General features: G+C 44.2%; 1 protein-coding gene across 1 annotated transcript in view; it reads right to left on the bottom strand.

Moving 5' to 3' along the window:
* ELOVL5 (ELOVL fatty acid elongase 5) overlaps window positions 1-15,854 on the bottom strand; it is a 56,645-nt gene extending 40,791 nt beyond the window's left edge. Inside the window, exon 1 of the mRNA XM_082757567.1 lies at window positions 15,772-15,854. The gene's annotated coding sequence lies outside the window, so the exon portion shown is untranslated. The remainder of the gene's footprint in view (window positions 1-15,771) is intronic.
* Window positions 15,855-21,679: the final 5,825 nt, after the last annotated feature.

Raw genomic sequence — 21,679 nt, 5'->3', positions numbered from 1 at the left:
AAGGAGTGAAAGAGTGAAGGACAGAGAATAAATAAGAGAACAAGAAGGAGAAACCAGGCTGTCCTCACTGCTGAAATAAGGAAATAAGGTCAGTGCAGATTTCAGTACATTTACCAGACAATATACCTATTTGACCCCAAGCCCCATGGATATTTTTTTTTTTTCCTGCCTCGGAAAAGGAGATTGCCAAGGTTTAAAACATGCACTCTTTAACCACTGGCTATGTAATTAAGATAGCTGGAACGCTGTCGTCACAGGGAGCACTGGCAGTCAGCGGTGGTGCCGGCTCTCAGCACTGTGTTCCCACGTAACCTCAGCTGAAAAACCCTGGCGGTTATTCCTCAGGGGAGATGCGATCCCTCTTCATGGGCCATGCTCCCTGTCCACTCCTCTTTAAACACAGCCAGTGTAAACCGTTTTGAGACATTTTTGTTGTTGAAGAGAACCCTGTCCCACTGCTTAGAGCTAACAGTAAGTCATCCTGTCTTAATGCAAGCACAACAGGGAAAGGATTTTTGTAAATACCCCGATTTATCTAAAAACACATCCATAAATCTGAATGGTTGTCATTCCGTGTCATTCTTTTTCTCCTTTTCTTTTTTTTTTTTTTTTTTTTTTTTCATTTACAAAAGATCTTTTCAAGAAAACCATTATACCTGGACATTTTTCCTGAATGAAGCCCACTGCATGCGATTTAAATAGTCTGTTTTATTCCAGGATCACTGTCTGTGCAGCTTGAAGCCTCCTTTCCTGCCTGCAAGATAGTAAGGCTTCAGCATGCAAAGCTGAACCCTTCCCTGCAGATCTTCTCCCCAGGAGCTGAGTTCACTGCAAATCCAATGTGCTGTCTCTGGTGCTTGCTCAGCCTCTGTATTAAGGCGAGGGTAACTGTTTTCCCCAGTATAAGGTGTTCAGGTACCTTTTCCCACTCCCAAGCGTTGCTTCAGCTCTGAAGCAGAACCTGCCTTTGCCCTGTGGTCTCTGCAGCCTTCTTGGGACCTTTGCTCAAACAGCCTGGGAAGAAGAAAGGCTGGGAATATATCTTATAATTACCAGAAAACACCAAGGTAAAGCTTAAACATTCAAAATAACCAATATTTTATTTTATTTTTTTTTTAAAAGGTCCTTGAGTGTGTTCCCTGACAGCAAATTACCAGCAGTTGGGGATAATCCCTGATGAGAGATAGGGCCACAAATCCATGTCAGCTTTTGTACGGGGGATACTTTAGCCTATGTTTTATTCTTGTTAGATGAAACGTAGTTTGGTTTTCCCTGTGGGTGATACTATGAATCATGAATGGCTTGGATTGGAAAGGACCTTTAAAGACCATCTAGTCCAACCCCCCTGCCATGAGCAGGGGCAGAAGGAAAGGTGGTTTGCTTTTCTCTCCTAGGAATCAGTGCTGCATTTTTTTTTCCAGGTGTGAACAATAACGGATATAGGTAGACACTGAGGTAAATAACAGTGGATATTCATCTCTTTCTCCCTCACCCTTTACCTTGTTTGACTGCTGTAGACTCTAAACTCCTCAGGGTAGGGATGGTCTCCTGCTATGTGTGCATAGAGAGGACCCTGATTCTTCAGGAGATAGGTGAAAAATATAAAGACGTTGGGAGATAGGTGAAAGGTATAAAGGGGTTGCACCCCCACCAGAGTCATTTGGTTAATGACCCAAGGAGCATTAAGGGAATAGTCCTGGAGGCTCTCCAGAGAGGCCTCACAGACTCATCACAAGGCCGTAAGTAAGCAGAGGTCTTCAAGCTGATCTAATCCATTCCCTCACCCTTAGCACAGTGAGATTTTCTTGAGTAGAGCTGATGATACTAAACTATTCCTGCTGGGCCAGGTTAGCAGCCAAAATGAGTGTCCCTTGTTACAGAGGTTACCACGTCCCAGGTTTACAGGTTGAGACTGAGACTGCCAACCGAGGCCCTGCCTGTGCTAAAGTCAACACAAGGTGACAGTGGGGTCCTCAGAAAGAAGTTTTCCCTTCAAAAAGAGGCTGTTGTTCCAGGGGGAATTGGGCCTCAGCTACAGAATTTGGCCTATAATCATAATTCCCATTTCCTGCTTACATACATGTATATATTTTTTACATTTATAAAATTTCCAAGATGTTTTCTGCTGAAACCTGTTTATTTGTCTCCTTCATACTTTATTTCCAGTCCTTTGACACAAATCTCATTATTATTAGGGGGTTTATTGAAATAGATATATATATATTTTAAAGGCAGTAGGAGCAGAACTTTAAGTGAATGACATGATTGCACTATTACCAGACACTATGTACCAGCCTGTCACATCAGTCTCTGTCCTACCAAGCTCCAGTGTGCTGAGTGTATGCTGTGGATTTTAACTACTTCCAAGAGTGGAAGGTTAGTAGATCTACACATATGAGCAGTCATTTTAAGAAAATATTGGGATTATGAGACCCAGTTCTTGTTGTGTTTTCTTCTTCCTTCCTTCCTTCCTTCCTTCCTTCCTTCCTTCCTTCCTTCCTTCCTTCCTTCCTTCCTTCCTTCCTTCCTTCCTTCCTTCCTTCCTTCCTTCCTTCCTTCCTTCCTTCCTTCCTTCCTTCCTTCCTTCCTTCATTCCTTCCTTTCTTTCTTTTTCTTTCTTTCTTTCTTTCTTTCTTTCTTTCTTTCTTTCTTTCTTTCTTTCTTTCTTTCTTTTTCTTTCTTTCTTTCTTTCTTTCTTTCTTTCTTTCTTTCTTTCTTTCTTTTTCTTGTCTGCCTTTATTTCCTTGCATAACTTCAATTTAAATGAGTCAAGTTCCTCTTTTTGAGACAGTTTTGTCTCTTACATTTAACACTAATGTTTCCAGTGATTTCTGCAGTAAAAGATTCTATATCTAAATTTGATCTCTTTTTCTTTTTGCCTTTATCAATGTCTAATAGCTGTATTGTTATTATTTGCTAACTTTAAATACCAAATTTTTATGTAATCAATTTTAGAGAAAATCTGTGTTGTATGCAATTCTTGAAATTGGCTTTTTCTCATTCAAAAGGAAGAGATTCAATATGATTGTTCTATTATCTGTTTTTATAATTATTATTGGAGTAATATTATGCACTGATTTTTTCTAAAATCGAAAGCTGTAGCAATATATATCCAACCTCAGATTATGTTTATGTTTTGAAACAGAAACCAGAAGCTGCTTTCAGTGCTCTGAAAAATTGACCAAAGCAGCCCAGATATATTGAAATCATCAGTCTATTTGAATTTTGCAGCAGTGAAAGGCAAATAACTTGTATTAAGTGTAAGTAACTCCTGCAGCATGACAAAGCTGTAGGGTCGCTGGAGTTTATTTTTCTCAAGTTACATGTCATTTATTAAAATAAGAAAGAAATTAGGTATCTTTGCGTCTACTCTTTAGCTCTGCAATCCTAGACTTTATAAGACCTCAGCTCGTCAGCTTTAAGTCATCCTTGATTTAAGTTATTTCATTAAAACATGGTAAGGACCAAACATTTCTGAGCAGTCGCTGTGGCTCCAGCCGCAGTGTGGGTGGGAATTGCTGCTCTGGGATGTCCCCAGACTCCATCTCTGGGAGGGCTTCTCTGTGTTGGAGGGAAACAGCTGGAACTCAGAAACTCCATGTTACTGACGTTTAATGAGTTACCAGGCATCACTTCAACCACGGAAATAAATTGTTTGTACTCTCACTTCCTGTTGGAAATGAGAAATAAAGTATACAGCATAAATCTTCACAGGTTGAAGCTGGCGTGCATTGCTCTTGCTGTGGCCCAAGCTTTTAGCTACTGCTGGTGTGCAGGAACTTGTTCAGCTGCAGGGACTCAATTCAGTGTCTGAGCATGAACATTTGAACTATAACTAAATTAGCACTGTGTATACCAAGGACACTTATGGTTGCTAACAGCTCTTCTTGGCACCAGAAGCTCCTCTAGGCATATATATGAGTGCCTCCATACTTGTAATTATAGTATCACTACCGACATGCTATAATTAGACAAGTTTAAAATCGCCTGAACTCCTACTTATTGGTGAAGTGTGCTAAATTCCAGATGCATTTGTTGCTGAGAAAAACCTCTTGAAGCTTTAGCTTAGCATAGGCGGTGTCCTCACACCCTCCTCACCTTTCACTTGAATGGAGCTTTTTGTGTGGGCTTAACCTGCACAAATGGTCACTGTAAACAGCTCTTCTCGTCTGTCTGTTATATACCAGGAGAAGCATTAGAAGCTCAATGGAGTACATTAAAAAAAATAATAATACTCTTTTATGTATAGACACCTACCAGCCTTAAGGGTCAGGATTTTATTATATTATTACAGCAGTTTCACACGCACACACTCACTGAATATGTTTATCTTCCGTGCTGGGCTCTGCACAGAGCATCCTCTGAAACACAGGAGGAATAATCAGTTCATCCCTTTATTCTGTGCAAGGACTCTGTGCTCCCCGTCCTTTACCTCTTGCACATTGCAGGTGCATGCTCTGCACAGCATGAACAAGAGGTTCTAGCTTTGAACTGCTGCCAAATTCAATACACTGTCAGCTTCAATATATCTTGCTTTCTTCAACCTACTTTTATGAGGAAAAAAAAGAACCACCAAAGCCTATTTGCTTTTCGCTATAAACTGCTCCTCCTCGTATCATCTTGACAAGGTAGCTGCCTTGTTACATCTCTTGTATGGATCATTGATTGTGCCTCTTTCTATAAACATCACATTTTTGCTCCAGCTCTGTTGTTGGAGCACCAACCCTACAGGAAAGGCAGCTTGAAGTTTCAGCTTTTGGCCCAGTTCTCGTGACAGCAGTGGATTCATCGTCAAAGGCTCTCATCAGAAATCCCCATTCCTCAAATAGTTTCTTATTTGTCTCCTAGCTCTTGGCAGGTTTTCGGCTTCCACCCACATGGTGAAGGCTTGTCTAATAATGGCAACAGCACGAAACCCATTAAGATCAGAATTACAAGCTAACTGAGCGTAACTCCCCCTTTTGATAATGGAGGGTTGTCTTCTTTAAGGAAAGCAGGGAAGTGCATCATTTTGGTTTAATAATAGTAGGGCTGGCTTCAGACGTCTGAGCAGTAGTGTGTGTGGCCCTGTGAGTGCCTGAGCTGTGTTTGTAGCGTGCCTGGTGCAGTGAGTGAGGCCTTGCTCCCTCTCTGGGGAGCTCCCCTGGGCCACAGCCTGAGGGCAGGGCTGTTCACCGCCCAGCTGCTTCCAGCAGATAGCTTTGTTATACGCAGATCTTGCGTTTATTTCAAGATACAGCGCTCGCCTTTCCTCTGCCCTTTCCTCGGCCCTAATCTCTGCCTGAGCGACTGGAAAGTCGCAGTCACTCAATCCCACCTGAGGTGCCGGTTTGGACAAGGAGGCCTAGCGTTCCCACCGCCAGCACTTCAGAGGACATCTGCCCCCAGGGACAACACCATGGAACGACAACAACTTTTCAGGCCCTGAAAGCCTTTGAAGTCCTCTGCCTATACGTTAGCACCACAGCTTAGTTCCTGTGTTTAATGCTCACATTACTCAGTGTTTCTCATTACGCCAATACACTATGTGCAGTGTGGATTTTGACAGCAGGGGAAGCATATGCTCCCCAAATGAATTAATGTACACAACGTAACTTTGTAAAGTATGCATCCCCAGTTCATGAGTGGTGCCTCCTTGTGCTAAACTCCAAATCATTCCTAGGAACTCATCTGGGAGGTGGCCAGAAGTCATTACTTTAATTATTTAAGCAGAGATGCTCAAGCTTCTGTGCCTGGTTACTGTTTCTGGCACAGCTTAATTAAATAAATAGGCATAGTACATAATGTGGCCGTGTGACTGATCAGCAAACTCCTACCACAAAAGAAGGCTCAGAGGAAGTAGGCAAGGATGATGTTCTTATGAAGCTCAGGAAGGAATGTAGAAAGTGACCACAACGATTGTAAAGGAAAATGAACTTATCTCAACCCAAGTGGACCAGAAGATGATCACTGTTGCAGATAATCAGCTCTATCAGTTGGGTGGATCAACTGGTTGTGTAAATGGGATAAATTCCCTAAAATGGTCAACAGAAAGTATCTTCGTGAGCTAGCCAGGCCAACTTGGGGGAAGTGTATATGCAGCTCAGCACAACATGGAGTATAAAAAGTAAATAACCATCAAAAATGAGTTTTGAAGAGAACAGATTTCATCTGGCTTCAACCCACCTGTTCCTTCATGGCAACTGGGAATGTGCAGCATTGTGGTTGTGTACATGTAGACACCGGTAATGGCAGTCATGTTTGTATAGCGATTCAACTGTATATTGCAATTGCTGTATTGCACTTGTGTTGAGGTTTCAGTATATTGTAATAACTATGTAAAGTCAAATAACTTCAAATAAGTGTATTTGGTATTAAAACATTACACCCTGCTCCCATGGAGTATCTAAAAGAACGTGTTCAGAGAGTAATGGGCTCTGGCAGGCTTCATGAACACTGATGTGAGTGCAAGGGAGAGGTTGGGAACGAGAGCTGGGAGCAGGGCAAAACCACTCCTCTCTGCTCCAGTGAGCACTTATCCAGAACTAACAGAACATGGAAATACAGCGTCAGTTGTCACTGCAGGCAGATGTGGGTGCTGTGATGCTTACTGCAACTTGCTCTTGATGATGGTTTCCGTTTCTAGAAGGTACCTAGGATCAGACCTCTCATCTCCACCTCTTGTTTCAAGCAGACTTTTTGCAAGTATTGACTTCTTTTTCTGCTTTAATTGCTTGCAGCCTCTCAAAAATGGGCACCTAACACATTTTCTAATTTTGTTCTTCAGTATGTTTTGTTGTTGTTGTTCTTTTTCTTCCCTGAAAAGGTTTATTTCCCTGCACTAGCTCCTCTTTCATTGCCTGAAATTGCAAGGAGGAAGAAAACTGTACTCTCAGATCTCATACAACAAGAACTGAAAGAAAGCAGCTCTACAAATACATGTATGGACTGGACCTCTCTCAGTTCAATCAGTTTTTCTATTTGTCAGTGAAGCCTTAGAGCAAACGAATGCTGTGACTAGCCCCAGAGAATCACAGCATGTCTGCAGGTGATGGGAGCAACGACTGCGCTTTGCAGGGTCTCAGGAATGTCTCTGAAGCTTGTTAGGATGTGCAGGGTAAGACCCCCAGAGTCACACTGCTACAAAAACCAGTCACGTTCACTAAAGCTGTCCAGTCCTGTGTACTTTGGAAAATTCACATAGACCTGTTGAAAATCCACAGATCCAGCTATAGGGGTAATATGATATAAAGGAAATATTTGTCAAAGGAGCAAAATGTTTTTGGAATTATCTTTAGAAATGTTTATTTAGAACAGAGTGAAACTTAACGTGGTGTAGATTTGCTGAATTTCTTTCTTAAAAAAGAACTGACCTAAGAGAATGATCTGGTTTAGGTTTTCACAGAAACACATTCCAACTTCTTCTTAAATTGCCATTGATTTTAACAGCAGAAGGAATGAGCCTCACATTGATTTAGACAAAACTAAAAATTAGATTTCATCTGGCAAACTCTTCTTAGATCACGACAAATTGTATCACTTTGGGTAAAAGCTATTAAGAATGCCTTTGGGTAAAAGCTATATGTGTTCCTCTTTTAAATACCATTTTATCTGAAATAATCTCTCATGAAGGTAAAAAAATAAAAATTCGTTCTTCAGTTCAGTTGTCATTACTGGACAATAATTCTGCATTCTGTACAGAAATAGAGAAGTGAAATTACAGATACCACGGAAGAGGATTGGAGAGCAGTCAGCCTGCCTTTACAAGAAGTCAGCGCTCACCAGCTGAATCACAGAGCATGCCAACGTGCAAATAAAACACATCGTTTTAAAATTCCTTCAAAGACAAGGCTGGGAACATTGCCTCAGGCACTTCTTTAAATTCGGATGACAAATGGTTACTTGCCAAACTCTAGTCACCCAGCTGTTTGCAATCCCTATTGTAAAACACCAGGTGCCAACCCACCAGTCCTTCTCTAATTTTGTTCAGACCACTTTAAATCTAGAGGAATCCCACTAAAGCCAGGGGATGCATTTTGATGCCTTTTTGGGTAAATTTGTAGCCTCACCTAGGTTCAAATCTAGGCATTCCCAGCTGCTCTTTCCTTTGCTTTCCACTCCTGCCTTACCACTCTTCTCTAAATAAAGCATTTTTGTTTCTTAGCTGTCTTGTTACTAAACTGACAGTTTTGACAACAGAATTTAAACAGACCATGAATACTGTGAAAGACACTTGTCACGTTCCCACCCCTGAGCATAACAAAGACACGTGGCTCTTCCCTTGCAAAAGCTGCTTGGTGGTTGCTGGTTTATAAACTCTGAGCTTGAGGCAGCAGGCTTGTTCAAGTGCATTATCCCTTGGGAAAGGAAGGGGAGCCACTAAATTCCATTTATGGTGGTGATTAAGGGTGGTTTAGGGTGGCTTAGGGCCTGGCTACCCTGCAGCCATCTTGTCCCAGGTGTTGGACCTAGGGTATTTTTGTTGAAGGTTCAAAGGGAAGATCTCAGCAGACCACCACTGTTTCTGGTACCCTGGAAGCTCTGTGTTGTCACAATGTCCCCTGCTGCCTGCCCTGAGAAATCCTGGGTATTTTTGTTTTGCTTTTTGGACTTGAAGAAACAGATAAAGCACAAACCGCACCACTGGTGCCAGCTGAAGCGTTTACCATTTGCACAGATCTCTATGCCAAGAGGAGTGGACGTGATACCCCTTTTCCAAGGGTGTGAAGGAAACGTTGAAGTAGGCAACCCCTGCCAGGGCAGCCAGGCTTTGCACAGCATTGGAGATGAACGAAACGAGCAGGGTTTCCATTGCAGTTTCCTCTCTGAGGGTTGGTGTGCCTGTGGTGCGGGCCGGGCCGGCCCAGGCCAGGAAGCGCGTGGTTGTTTTCCCGGCCGTGAGTCAGGGCTGCCTCTTGGCCTCCTGCCTCGGGATGTGCAGTGGCAGGCCACTCCCTGAGGTACTGCGAGGCATGTTTTCCTGAGGAGGCTGAGGGATTTGGGTTAAACCCACAGACAAGCAGCCATTCGGCTTGGTTCATGCTCCCACCTCACCCCAGCTCTGAGGCGCCCAAGGGCACCACAAGCTGCTGATAACATCAGTGGCGGGGACCAAGATGTTACAGCAGATTTGTAGGGACTAATTGCTCCTGCCCTGTCTTCTTTGCATTGCTTTGGCCTTACCTAATGTGCAAGCGTGCCCTGCCCTGCCTTGGGGCAGGCAATACCAACTGTTTCCCTGAGGTGCGAAGTGGAGGCAGGACAAGTGCATATTTCTTGCAGTGAACAGGAGGTGCGAAGTCCTCCATCCTTCTCTAATATCTATTCTGTTGGTCTCACCCCTTTGCAGGGCAATTTTTTTTTTAGTAACATGAGCAGATGCTTGGGATTTTCTGCCCCCACAGGCTGTCCTACTGACTAATGTGTCTTCCAGGTTGAGTCCATGCTCTTCTGACCAAGGCTGTTGACTGCAACCTTACAGCCCAGCATTGGGATGTGTGGAATTAGTTCACCAGAGCAACACAGAATTCTCTTTCTTCACACTAAAACTGTGTGGTCATGCTGTCCTCTTAACTTAAGAACAGACTGATCCCTGCGATCAGGAGATTAGCTCCTCCATCAGGCCAAAATTCATCCCTCAGATAAATCCCAGTCATAAAAGCATCCATCCATTGCATACGCAATTCTTCCAGCACCCACATTGTTAGCTTCTCTCTGCAGGTACTTTCAGAACATCCTTTTTTCTTCTAAAATATGTTCTTCCTTTCTGCGCCTCCATTCTTTTTATGTTATAAAGTCACATCACAATCACACATATTTATGGTGTTGGCAGTTCATTTTAGTTAGTTGGGAAAAAGGATCAAAAAAGAAGCTCTGAAAGCAAAATTGAAAACCTAAGGAAATGATGCAAAATCCTGGAAAGGGAAAACAGTGAAGAAAACAAAGGAAAGACACCTGTAGAACAATAGCTGCTCAGCAGAAAGAAATTAGATAAGGTTTGAAGAAATTGTAACAAGGAAATGCTGGCTGAAGAAGAAGATGAAATTCTGAACAGACTGAACTGTAATAGCATTAAGAATACAGGCAATCATATAAAATCTGGTTTAATATCCTCTTTTTGAAATACCAGCAGTGAAAAATAAGATCATAAATATCTCACTTTGAACCAGCAATAGAAGCTATAAGCTCAGCTTTCTTGGAAATACTCCCTAGTGCTAGCAACACAGCCTACTGAAGGCAAGGAGCTCAGACTTCACTGGACCTGAATCCTGCTGCCAAAGAAAGGCAGAAGAGAAAAAACAGAAAATACCAAGGACTGTAACTGCTTCCAGTCAGTGCTCAGGCCAGGCCGTGGTACAAAGGGCAATCCTTTATGCACCAGCAGTGCTTTACTTTCCTGGGAAACAGAGAGTGTATTAATGTGCCTCAAAGCCCTGTGCATGCCACGGAGAGGGCACACGAGGGTAAGCACCGGGAGAGCCACCGAGCGGGATGGAGAGCACAGCGCTCTGCATGCAGAGCACAGCAGCAGCTAATCAAATAGCCCTGATCATTAGCGATCCCCTGTGGCTTTTTGTAGGGTGCTAATCAGCACCTTGGCTATTTTCCAGCCTGTGTGATTACATTCTGCCTGCTGAAATTACTTTCAGCAGTTTAAACCAAATTTGACATCTTTTTTTTTTTCTTTTTTTTTTCTTTTTTTTCTTTTTTTTTTTCTCCATGTGTTAGTAAAGCAAGCTGGTTAATATTTTTGCTGTGGTTTCCACATGGCTGGAAACTGCTCTCAAAGTAGAAAACGTGGCCCCAGCCTTATTAGGGGCCAAGGCCTTCATTGCCATTGCCTTATTTGAAAGCTCTAAGTGCTGTCTAGTACTTAGGGAAGTGTGCAGGCAGGCAATCGGGCAGGTTCCCAGATGACAGTTGGCCTCCACTACCTGTTTGCTGTCAGCCCGCAGGATTATCATGTAAAACCTGTTAGCTGCAGGGATTCAGCTAACTGAGCCTCATTTCACAACTGCCACGGGCTGAGAAGACAAGGCAGAGCTTGCCGGTGCTACACGGGGAGCAGGAAGCTGCCTGCAGGAGCAAGCTGCTGGGAGCCACAGGCTGTGCTCGCTTCCAAATGGCAGGCACCTGCCACCCACCCCGATCACACCTCGTGCCTCCACCTCCCCAGACCCACGAGCAAAATCCTTTCTGCCACTGCTGCAAGCTTGGATTTTGCTTGTGCTGCTGAGAAGCCTTAAGCTGGCTGTCACACACCCAGTTACTGCGCTCCGGTTGACAAACATTAACTCATTAATCATGGTAATTTACCCTCAGAATACCACTGCAAGAAAGGGGATCAAATGCTCTCAGCTCGGTTTGGATAATTGGGCTACTTTTGGGAGTTTAGCGAGAGGAGTGTCCGACCCTTAATCTCCCAACTGTCACAGTTGCTACACGGAGCTCCTCCTCATGAATCCTCTGGGTTCTCAGGCAGTTCTCCTGGTCCAAATTGCTCTGAAATTAAATAAATAAATAAATAAATCTGTTCAGGCAAGCTTGGCTGAATGTTTCATTGTTCCTTTGTTTCTAAACACATGGAAACACATTTACGTCTGCTGCTGTCTAGCTAGAGGAACAACTACTAAAAAACCCACTGAAAATGCAAGGGGAAACAATGGGGTTTTGAACCTGAGAGGCCATAAGCCCCAAAAGAATGACTTCTGACAAATAAAAAAAAAAAAAGAGTATAAAAAATATTTATTCCTGCTATATACAAAACAAACTCTATTTTTTTAAAAGCCCGTAAGAACAAATGCCCTTTGTTTTCAATGTGTTTTTGAAAATGGTGGCATCAATAGCAGGGAAAAACAGTTTTAATGCCTTGCTTGGGGAAAATGCATCAGCGCTTCCTGTCTTTGTCAATGAAACGTTCCTCAGCCTTGGCAAACAGGCAGGCCCCTGGGCTGTGCTGCCTGAATACACTTGTCCTTCTCCCAAAAGCCGTGTTCCCCCTTCACTTCCAGCTGTCAAGTTCAGTGTTTGCTCTGAGGTCACCGAGCAAGCCTGTTAGGTAAGCACAAGGTATTGTTAACACAGAAATATTCCTAAGCCAACCTTGTGACAAAAATTTTATAATGCTACAAAGGATATGCCAGCTCAGTATTTTTAGCCAGGCAGCAATTGTGAGAAGCCAAACATTTGATAGTTACAAATGTGTTTTTGTGGGCCATGGAGGGTTTTACTGAAGGCAGAACAATAAACTATAATGTATGCACAATCCTTTTGCTTGATTTCTTACTCTTTCTTCCAGGATCCATGAGAAGCTTAGCTTGCAGCAAGAGGTAATTGGTTTTGCTATGAAAACAGCACAAATGAATAGTTTTCGCCTTAAAAATCTTAAACTGCTCACTAATCTTAAATACCAAAAGATGACAATAATTTAAGGGAAACCACTTGGATCATTTTGTGACCTAATTATGCTTTTGTGTGTTCTGGCAGTGAGAAAAAGCTTTAAAATGTGGATACACTTGGGGCTATTTTACCTTGCCAGAAAGATGTGTGTAAGCACATGTGTCAGGAGGGCAATAACCACTGTCTTGTGTTGCAGTGATTTGAAATTGTATGGCATTTTCTTACATCTGCTGGGAAAGGGAAATTAAGGACAAGGTCTAAACCCAGCAAAGTCAAATATCATACCTTCTGAATTTTGCGAAGGATGAAGCTTTTATCAAAATTGAGCTTTTTGACTTTTGTCGAAAAGTCTTTTACTTTCCCTGTTCCTGTAAAAGGCACAATTCATGTGTACAGTTCTGCACAATGCTGAACATTCAAAAGGGGAAAATGTTCCTTTGGAACAGCTTTATCTCTCTGCCCATTTGGTGCTTATATCTGCTGTAGTGGAAAGGACTTGGCAGCAGACAAATGTGCCGTACTCCTGGTCTGCCTTTCCCTTGTAAAAATCTTAAACAACATTTTTCCTGAAATAAATTCAGTAAATTTGCAAGAGACTTTAAGGATATTGCCTTTATATGTTTATACAAACCCTGACTGCATGTGTAGGTGATATAACATTGCCAATGAATGGGTAAGCAAGATAAGATCAACAAAAGATAATCTGTTTACCCCTTTCAATTGCAAAACCCTCCTGCTGGATGACATTCTGCTGTCACTTAGCCTAAGCATAATGCTGAGGTAACCTCAGAGCTCTAACCCTGCTTTTATAGCAACACAGGTGAGAGAATTGGAATTTGGCTGCCTGCCTCTTTTTGATACAAAGTGCTCTGGACATCAGTTACCATCAGGCGATGAATCAAAGATCTGCATGGCTCTGCACAGGCTTCACAGATGTGCTGCTTTTAGGCGCTATCTTTTTTAGATAAATGCCATGCAGCTGGTAGAAGTTGAGGGGTGTAAATTTTGGCATTGAAAACGTGCCTTGAACTGGAAATCTGTATGAACAATGAGAGCCTGGAGGAAATGTGGATGTGCGTTTGTGCTTCAAAGATCGGGAAGGTTTCTCCACATACAGCAAATGGTCTAGAAAATGGGCACCGAGTTGGAATTTGAAAGCAAGCATCAGTGGGAATATTTAGGAGGAAGAATATGAGGACATCATTCATCACGAGGTGGGTATATGAGGACATATAATGTGTTCTGTAACAGCTAAAACCAAATTGCTGATGTGACCACCTGTGTGTCATCTGGCACAGGTAAAGGCCCTGTAAAGCCTATAGATACAAGCAGGCATGTTGAATTTGAGGAAATATAAGAACTCCCATTAAAATGAGACTTTATCTTCTGTCTTTTATCCTCCCTTCTGCACTCCTCCCTCTCTGTTCATCCTTTCCACCATTCTTTCCATCTTAGACCTTCAGAGGAATAAAGATCTGCTTTTCTGCTGCCAGCCTCAGCCTTGCCTCCGGCCTCAGGTTGGTCCCAAAGGCAAAGGACATGAACTGCTCACAGACCTGCAGCTTTCCAAAGGTTCTGGGTTTTTGCATAGGTCCTGGGTATGCTCAGAAACAGGTTCAAACTTAACAAAATAAAAATAAAAATAAAAATAAAAATAAAAATAAAAATAAAAATAAAAATAAAAATAAAAATAAAAAGGAGTACAAGAGGTAGAATCAGGGACAGGTGACCCAGGAAGAATATAGAGGAACTGCATGACATTTGAGTCTGGAGAACATCAAGAATGGTAACAAATCAAGGAACAAAAGGAAGACTATGTGAAGACTATGTGGTCCTGCTTTTGAGTGGGGCAAAGGATGTGGTGACAGAGTGAAAAAGCTGATGTACTCAAAGCCTTCTCACCTTGGTCTCTACTGCTAAGACTGGCCTTCAGAATTTAAACAAATTGGACATACACAAGTCCATGGGACCTATATGATGCACCCATGAGTGCTAAGGGAGCTGGCCAATGTCACTGTGTGGCCACTCTTGATTATCTTTGAAAGATCTTGGCACTCAGGAGAGGTTCCCGAGGACTGAAAGAAAGTAAACATCACTCCTATTTTCAAGAAGTACAAGAAGGAAGATTTGAAGAACTGGGATGGGGCTGGTTAACCTTGCCTCAAACCCTGTAAAGATGATGGAGAAAATCTTCCTGGATGCCAATACCAGACATGTGAAGGACAAGAAAGTGATTGAGAGTAGCTACTATGGGTTTATGAAGGAGACATTTTGCTTAACCAACCTGATAACCTTCCACAATGAGATGAGTGGCTTGGTGGATGAGGGTGAAGCAGTGGATGTTGTTTGTCCTGCCTTTAGCCAGGCCCTCAGCCCTGTCTCCGGTAACACCCTCATAGACAAGCTGATGAAATATGGGGCTGGGTAGGTGGGCAGCGAGGTGGACAGAAAAAGGGCTGACTTGCCTGGCTCAAAGGGTTGCCATCAGTGGCACAAAGTCCCGACGGGTCCCTAGTGGTGTAACCAGACATTGATACTGAGGCCAATATTATTTAACATCTTCGTTAATAACCTGGGTGCTGGGGCAGAGTGCTCCAGGAAACTCCTGGAAACTCCATCTGAAACTTAAAAAACCTTTTTCACTGTGAGAGAGATCAAACACTGGCACAGGTTGCCCAGAGAGGATGCAGAGTCTCCATCCTTGGAGACATTCAAAACCCAGCTGGACATGGTCCTGAGTGACCTGCTCTGTCTGACCCCACCTTGAGCAGGGGGCTGGACCAGATGACCTCCGGACATCTCTTCCAACCTCAACTGTTTTGTGCTCCTGTTCTGTAATTTCTAAATTGGTGTGCATTTGAATGGCACTTTCCTTTATCAGGAAAGCAAATCAGTTCCTGCTCATGCTGTAGGAAACAGGCAATGCTATTAGACCTTCTCCATGCCTGAGAACATCTGTTTGTTATTTCAGGCACAAAGTCTGGATGTAGCTTTTCAGATGTTTTACCAAAAATTTGACTTGGAGACAGTGTGTACCAGGAACATTTATTATATGAGACTCAAATGCTGCTTGACTTTCACAAGGTTGAATCATAAATTTCTGAGTCTGTGCCATTGCCTGGAGCTGCAGTACTTGACCAGCCTCCTCATCTGTGAAGGGCTCCTTGGGTCCTGTATAGTACACAATGTGGCATCAAGTACTCCTGGATATAACCACAGTAGCATAAAATTCTAGTTTTCTAGAGAGTCAGGTGGCAAAACCAAGAAAATATGAGGGCACACAGAAGCTGAATGTCATTGTGGCTAATTTATGGCTATAGCCTGCTTTCTCCAGTGGATATTGGTGTGAGGATCTGTAGTAGTAAATGAAACAGACCAAGGAGGCCAACTCACCTTGAGGCCAGTGCAGCTCATGTCCATACAGGCAGATTCTCTCCAGGCAGATTCAGGCAGACTGCTGGTCAGATCAGGCCAGGGCTGTGCCAGGGAGCAAGCTAACCATATGTTTTCTGTGCATATATCGCCACCCAGGACTGTTTGCTTTCCTAGGGCTATAACTGAGCCCCAAACTCTTTGTCCTCTTCATGGGGAGGGCTAGGTGTCTTTATGGTTCAGTGCAACCTGTACTTCCATGGAAGGGGCTAGTTAATTTTAACAGGCTGTTGGAGCATGATTTCCTAAGATGTGGACTGTATCCATTAAGCAGTTCAGAAGAGATGGTTGGGAAAATAGCTGGGTATGAGAAAATGTGAGTGTAAGTCCATTAATACATTACTACTGAGGGAGAGGGGCAAGAATGAATGAATTCACCTAGAGCAGGAGCATGGAGCAAAACTGCTGAAAATGCTGCTATGTAGCAAAGTCAGCAGGAAACCATGAGGTTTTCTTACAAAACACTTAGTCAGTATTGTTAGAAGGTTAGCACTCTGAGAGCTCTGAGTCCTCTGGAGAAGAAGAGCCTACCGGCTCTATGTGATTGCTGGAAGAGCTGGGCAGACTTCACCCTTCTGTCGGGGAACATGGCAACATTGCTGCAGCTGCTCTGGGTGTCTTCTGCACAATACCATTGGGTTTGGAGGGCTCCCCAGAAAGCTGAACACAAATTTAGATGCACCTCAGCCAAAGGATGTTCAAATCATTAACAATCACCCCAGGGAAGGAGCCTTTAGACTGTGTTCAAGGCTCCCACCAGAGACGAACACATGTAGGCCTTGTGATTGGGAAGTTCACCTGCTAGGTGAGAGGTCTGAGTGGCCCATATCCTCTTTTTCTGTACTCTACTAGTGACTTCTTGAATAATGGACCAGCTCCCCAAACCCAGGACTCCTAACCTAATACCTGCCTGCTAGGCTGCAGTCCTTCCTGTCTCCTGTGCCCTCTTCTCAGTTAACATTGAATTGTGTAAGAACACAGAAATTGTTTAACTCAGACAGACCAGAGAGACATTATTTTTCCCCTTACAGATGTGGATGCTTAGAAAAGAACATGAGAAACAGCCTGTACAGAATGATCTGTCCCTGACATATTTTCCATCTTCCAGCAGTGGTTTGAGGATTTCCTTGGACAGAGATGGCACCCAGACCATGGCAACCGGAATGCTAAATATTAAAACAAAGAACAACAGCAGTAGTAATAATAATGATGAAGAGCCACTATCTAGCTACTGTAGCTATGTCTTCTCTGTTCGTTTGGCTAATTGCTTGCTGAACCATCTATATTTTGGCCTCTATAACATCTTGCAGTGATCAGTTCCACAATTTACTCAGATGATTTAATTTTATGTACCCCTATCATAGTTACCTCCCAGATGCCTGTTTTCCAAGAGTACAAACTCTAATTTACTTAATCTCTCACTTTTTTTTTTTTTCCCCCCCGAATGTTCTCTTTGGTTTTGGCCATCTCTAGCTCTATTTTATGCTTTTTGGTTAGGCAGGCAGAACATTGCACAATAATGGAGATGCCAGTACATCATAGAATTATAACGAGGTTTAAAAATAATGAGGTTTAAAAATATATTGTTTTGTTTTCTATGGTAGCAAAGTCCCATGGGGAGGCTCAAGAATTTGCGCCAGTTCCAGAGACCCTTTAGAAAACACATTCATGAATTGGTTTAGGTGCTCTGTGTGGAGATTAAGTGTCTTTGAACCTTCTGAGGCAAGAAAGCATCTGGCCTTTCACTTTCTGAGAAGTCCTAACTGCAAGGGTCTCCTATGAACTTTAAGACACCTTTTTTTTTTCTGCTAAGCCATGTTGAAAAAAGAGGCCACTATTGCAATTTGTGGACTGCTGTTGCTTGTTGTTTGCCTTCCAAACTGAGGCCCTCTGGGATGTAGGCATTGCTGGTTTGGACATTGACTGGATTTACACAGGTCATAGAATAATAGAATTACATAATGGCTTGGGTTGGAAGAGACCTTAAAGGGATCACCTAGATCTAACCATGGGCAGGGACACCACTGACTAGATGAGATTGCCCAGGGCCTCATCCAGCCTGGTCTTGAACACTTCCAGGGATGGGGCATCCACAACCTCTCCAGGCAACCTGTTTCAGTGCCTCACCTCTAATCTAAATCTCCCCTCGTTTAGTTTAAAACCATTCCCTCTTTTCCTGTCATTTTCTGCCCAAGCAAGAAGTTGTTCATCTTTTTTATAAGCCCCCTTTAAGTTGCAATGAGGTCCCCCTGAAGCCTTCTCTTCTCCAGGCTGAACATCCCCAGCTCTCTCAGCCTTTCTTCTTAGGACAGGTGCTCCAGCCTTCTGATCATCACCCACTCCAACAGCCCCACATCCTTCACGTGCTGGGGCCCCAGACCAAGACACAGCACTCCAGGTGGGGCCTCACAAGGGCAGAGAGAAGCGGACAATCACCTCCCTCGCCCTGCTGGCCACCCCTCTGTTGGTGCAGCCCAGGACGCAGTTGGCCTTCTGGGCTGCAAGCACACACTGCTGGCTCATATTGAGATTTTCATCCACCAGAACCCCCAAGTCCTTCTCTGCAGGGCTGTTCCAGGTCTTGTGGTGCTCGTTGCTGTCTGGAGGTGCCTGGGAAGGTCGGAGATGAAATGTGAGAGGAATCTGGAGCTCAGGCCCCTGCAGAAGACAGCAAATGAGCAAGTGTCTGACATCTTGGCCCATCGTGGATAAAACTGTCAACATAAGTGGACTTTTGTCTCTCCTGATCTAGATAAAACATTGCTCTAAGCATACAAAACCAAAATTTGTGTTAGGGTCACCACTGCGAGTGTGACATAAAGCTTCAGCTGCCATCCCATGGCAGGGTGACACAGCCTGCGCTGGTTGTGCTGGACCAAGCCACTCTTCAGCCTCATCCCCACAAAGCTCTCTTTCCACAACAGCAAGTCCTGAGGCACTTAAAATGAACATTTTACCTCAGAAATGCTGAAGTCCTTTTTGATTTATGTACGTCACACAGGAAGAAGCGGAGGACGGAAAACCAAGCTGTCTTCACTGAGGAGGAATCGTTAGGAATTTCAGAAGAAGTGTTGCTGGTTGCATATCAAAAACCTGCTCCACATTAACCCCACACAGAGAAGCTCTCTGCCTGCCACGCCACATGCCAAAACTAATGAAGTAAGAACGCAAAAACATTCCTTGGCAATCATTTGTGGACCTCTAAGTGGCAAGGAGTGGCTCATAATTGGAGTGGTTGGTTTGTTTTCAGCTGTGTATTTAATTTTCTTGTCAAGATAAAATTTTGCAACCAGAAAGGCCTTCCTTCAGTCCTAACTAGTGCACCAGCATTATCTCCTTGGACCATCAGGCTCCACAGACGCCTTCACCCTTGCTCCATTTTGCAGTCTTCCCTGGTTTTCTCTAGTTCTTCCCAGCCTGGGGTTCCCTCCTGGCTACCTCCCCACTGTAACAAGTTGCCTTTGGAGGGTTCTCCTCCTCTTCTCACCTCTCCTATATGCCCTGAGGGCCTCCATGTCTGCCGTCTCTCCTCCTGTCTCTGGATAAAAGCAGAATTTCATTTGCCTGTCTCCTGGCAGACAATTTACAGCTATTTCAGACTTCTTCTGCCCACAATTAAATCTCAGCTTGTTCCTTTGAGATTAGCTGACAGATAAGCTGAGTTTGGCCAAACCGTGACTCTTCAGCATCTCCCTCTTTTTCTTCTTCCTTTTTTTTGGTTAACCATGGACAAAAAAAAGACACACATAAAGGAGCTTGTTGGAACTTGGTCATTTAAACTCTTCCCTCTCCCTCAGTTCCCACGTCCAGACCACCTAAGCCTTGTGGAGTCCTCTTGAGTAACAACAAAAAATAATGAGGTGTTTCAAAGAGGGCTACGGGTGGCTCACTCCTGTGTCTGACTCCACAGCTCTTCCTGTCTTTTCCGTCACTTCAGCTGCGGGAAGAAGTCACCATCTCCTGGTTTGCTTCCTCCTGGTGCAGGGTTGCTGGAGGGCAGCTGCAGAAGGACATACAGCCTCCTTCTTCCCAGGCAGTCAAGGCAAAATCAGGAGGCAGAGCTGATGCTGGAGCAAAAGGAGCGCTTGGACAGGAGACTCAGTGGTGGAGAGTCTACCTGGGGAGAAGATAAGGCTGGGAAGTGGGAAGTAGTGATGAAACTAAGCCTTCTTCCCTGAGAAACATCTCTGCATTTCCTCTCGACTAGGTTCAAGAGCTGATGGGAACTCTAGGGGAGTGGCTGAGGTTTGCTCCCATCCCTACCCAGGGAGGAATCATCACATCACAGAACTGGGAACCTCATGTTATGGAAGTTCCCATCAAAGGAGCTTTGAAAAGTAGCTGCTAAATCACTGGCTCCTGTTGTAGGGCCTGTCACAGCAGCTCATCTCCCGCTGGAGATACGCCATGAAGGCTCAGCACTAGGATTTAATGATAATTAAATCCATCTTTAATGCCTCCTGGGAGGCACACATAGCCTGTGGTACCCCAGCACAGCTCACAGATTTCTTCTCAGGGTAGGTGTCAGATAGGAAGGTAGGTGTCAGAACACACATCTGGCAGATTAGAAGTCCTTACGGCCAGTGGGCTCTGCCAGTGAAAGATGTCAATGAGGAATTTGCTGGTACAGTCCAAATTTATACACACTGTATTTTCTCACGATAAAAGGTAGGAAATGGGTGTGTGAGGCTGTCGCTGTGTCACCTCTCTCAGGCTCCAGGCATGGATGAGGAAATGCAGTAAAGACAGAGCAGCTCGGTAGATAAAATCGATCATGTGAATTGCAACTAGAGCATCAGACTCACCACACCACATCATTTCTAGGGTCTGTTTGGACCAACACCGTGCCTCCAGTTGTCACACATCAACGGGAGGCACAGCGATTCATGCCTCGAGCTGCACATGGCTGCAGCAGGCTGTTACCACAGTTTTCAGACTACTGAACTCCTTTGGTTGCATTGGGACAAAAGGAAGATTAAAAACTCCCTTTCTGGGTGGATGTAAGTCTGGAAACAGATGCCAGATCTGGTGGCATCCCAAACAGTGATGTGCCTGGCAGATTGTCCCTTCCTCTGGACAGCAGGGCCCTGGAGGAAGCGTTCCTCTCCCCTTGAAGAACAGCTCACCCTGGTCCACCTTGCCGAGAATTACAAAGCTTTATAAAAACATGAGCACAGAAGGCAGAGCCTTTCCCTGGATTCTCTGGTACACAGCTTGAATCCTTCAAGTTTCCTTTCTGTAGCATGGATTTTGCTTTTCCAAGGCAGGATGAGGAATAATGTCTTATTCTAGTGCTGGGTTCGGCTTCAGGGCAAGCACCGCGTTGCATCAGCTCACAGCAAGGCCAAACACGCCGTGCTGCTGGAAGCTGGATTTGCAGCCCGAGGGATGCAGCAGGACTGCCATCTCTCCCAGGCATGCCACACCTTCATATCCCCACAGCCTGAGAGGAAACAGGCACATACTGATGATACCACGCGTGCCTGGATGATAGGGAAGTGGGAAGTCAGAACAAGTTCCCAGGATATTGTGGATGCTTCGGAAAAATCCCTCCTGCCTTGCCTTGCCTTGCCTGGGCTCTGCCTTTCACATCGCTGAGATGCTCACGGTGCAAGCAGCAGCACGGTGGGGATGTGCCCGGGGTCAGGGAGCCCAGCACTTACTTGCTCTCCCCCTCAGAGACTGCCATGGGTTTCCCTACAGCTACTCCGAAACCAGCCCGAGCCCTTGCCCAGCAAAAGCAGTGGGACCTGTGCCAGTCGGGCTGGCCGTAAATAAAGGGGGAAGACAAAAATCTGCAAAATGTTAGTTTGTGCCATTCTCTGAGCTGCCTTAGACAGAGTTGTTTTTATTTATTTATTTACCTCTA

This window comes from Aythya marila (genome assembly GCF_965140915.1).
Source record: "Aythya marila genome assembly, chromosome: 3".
In the NCBI taxonomy this organism is placed as follows: Eukaryota; Metazoa; Chordata; class Aves; order Anseriformes; family Anatidae; genus Aythya; species Aythya marila.
Note: the sequence above shows the minus strand (reverse complement) of the source record. Positions and strands in the feature narration are given on the sequence as shown.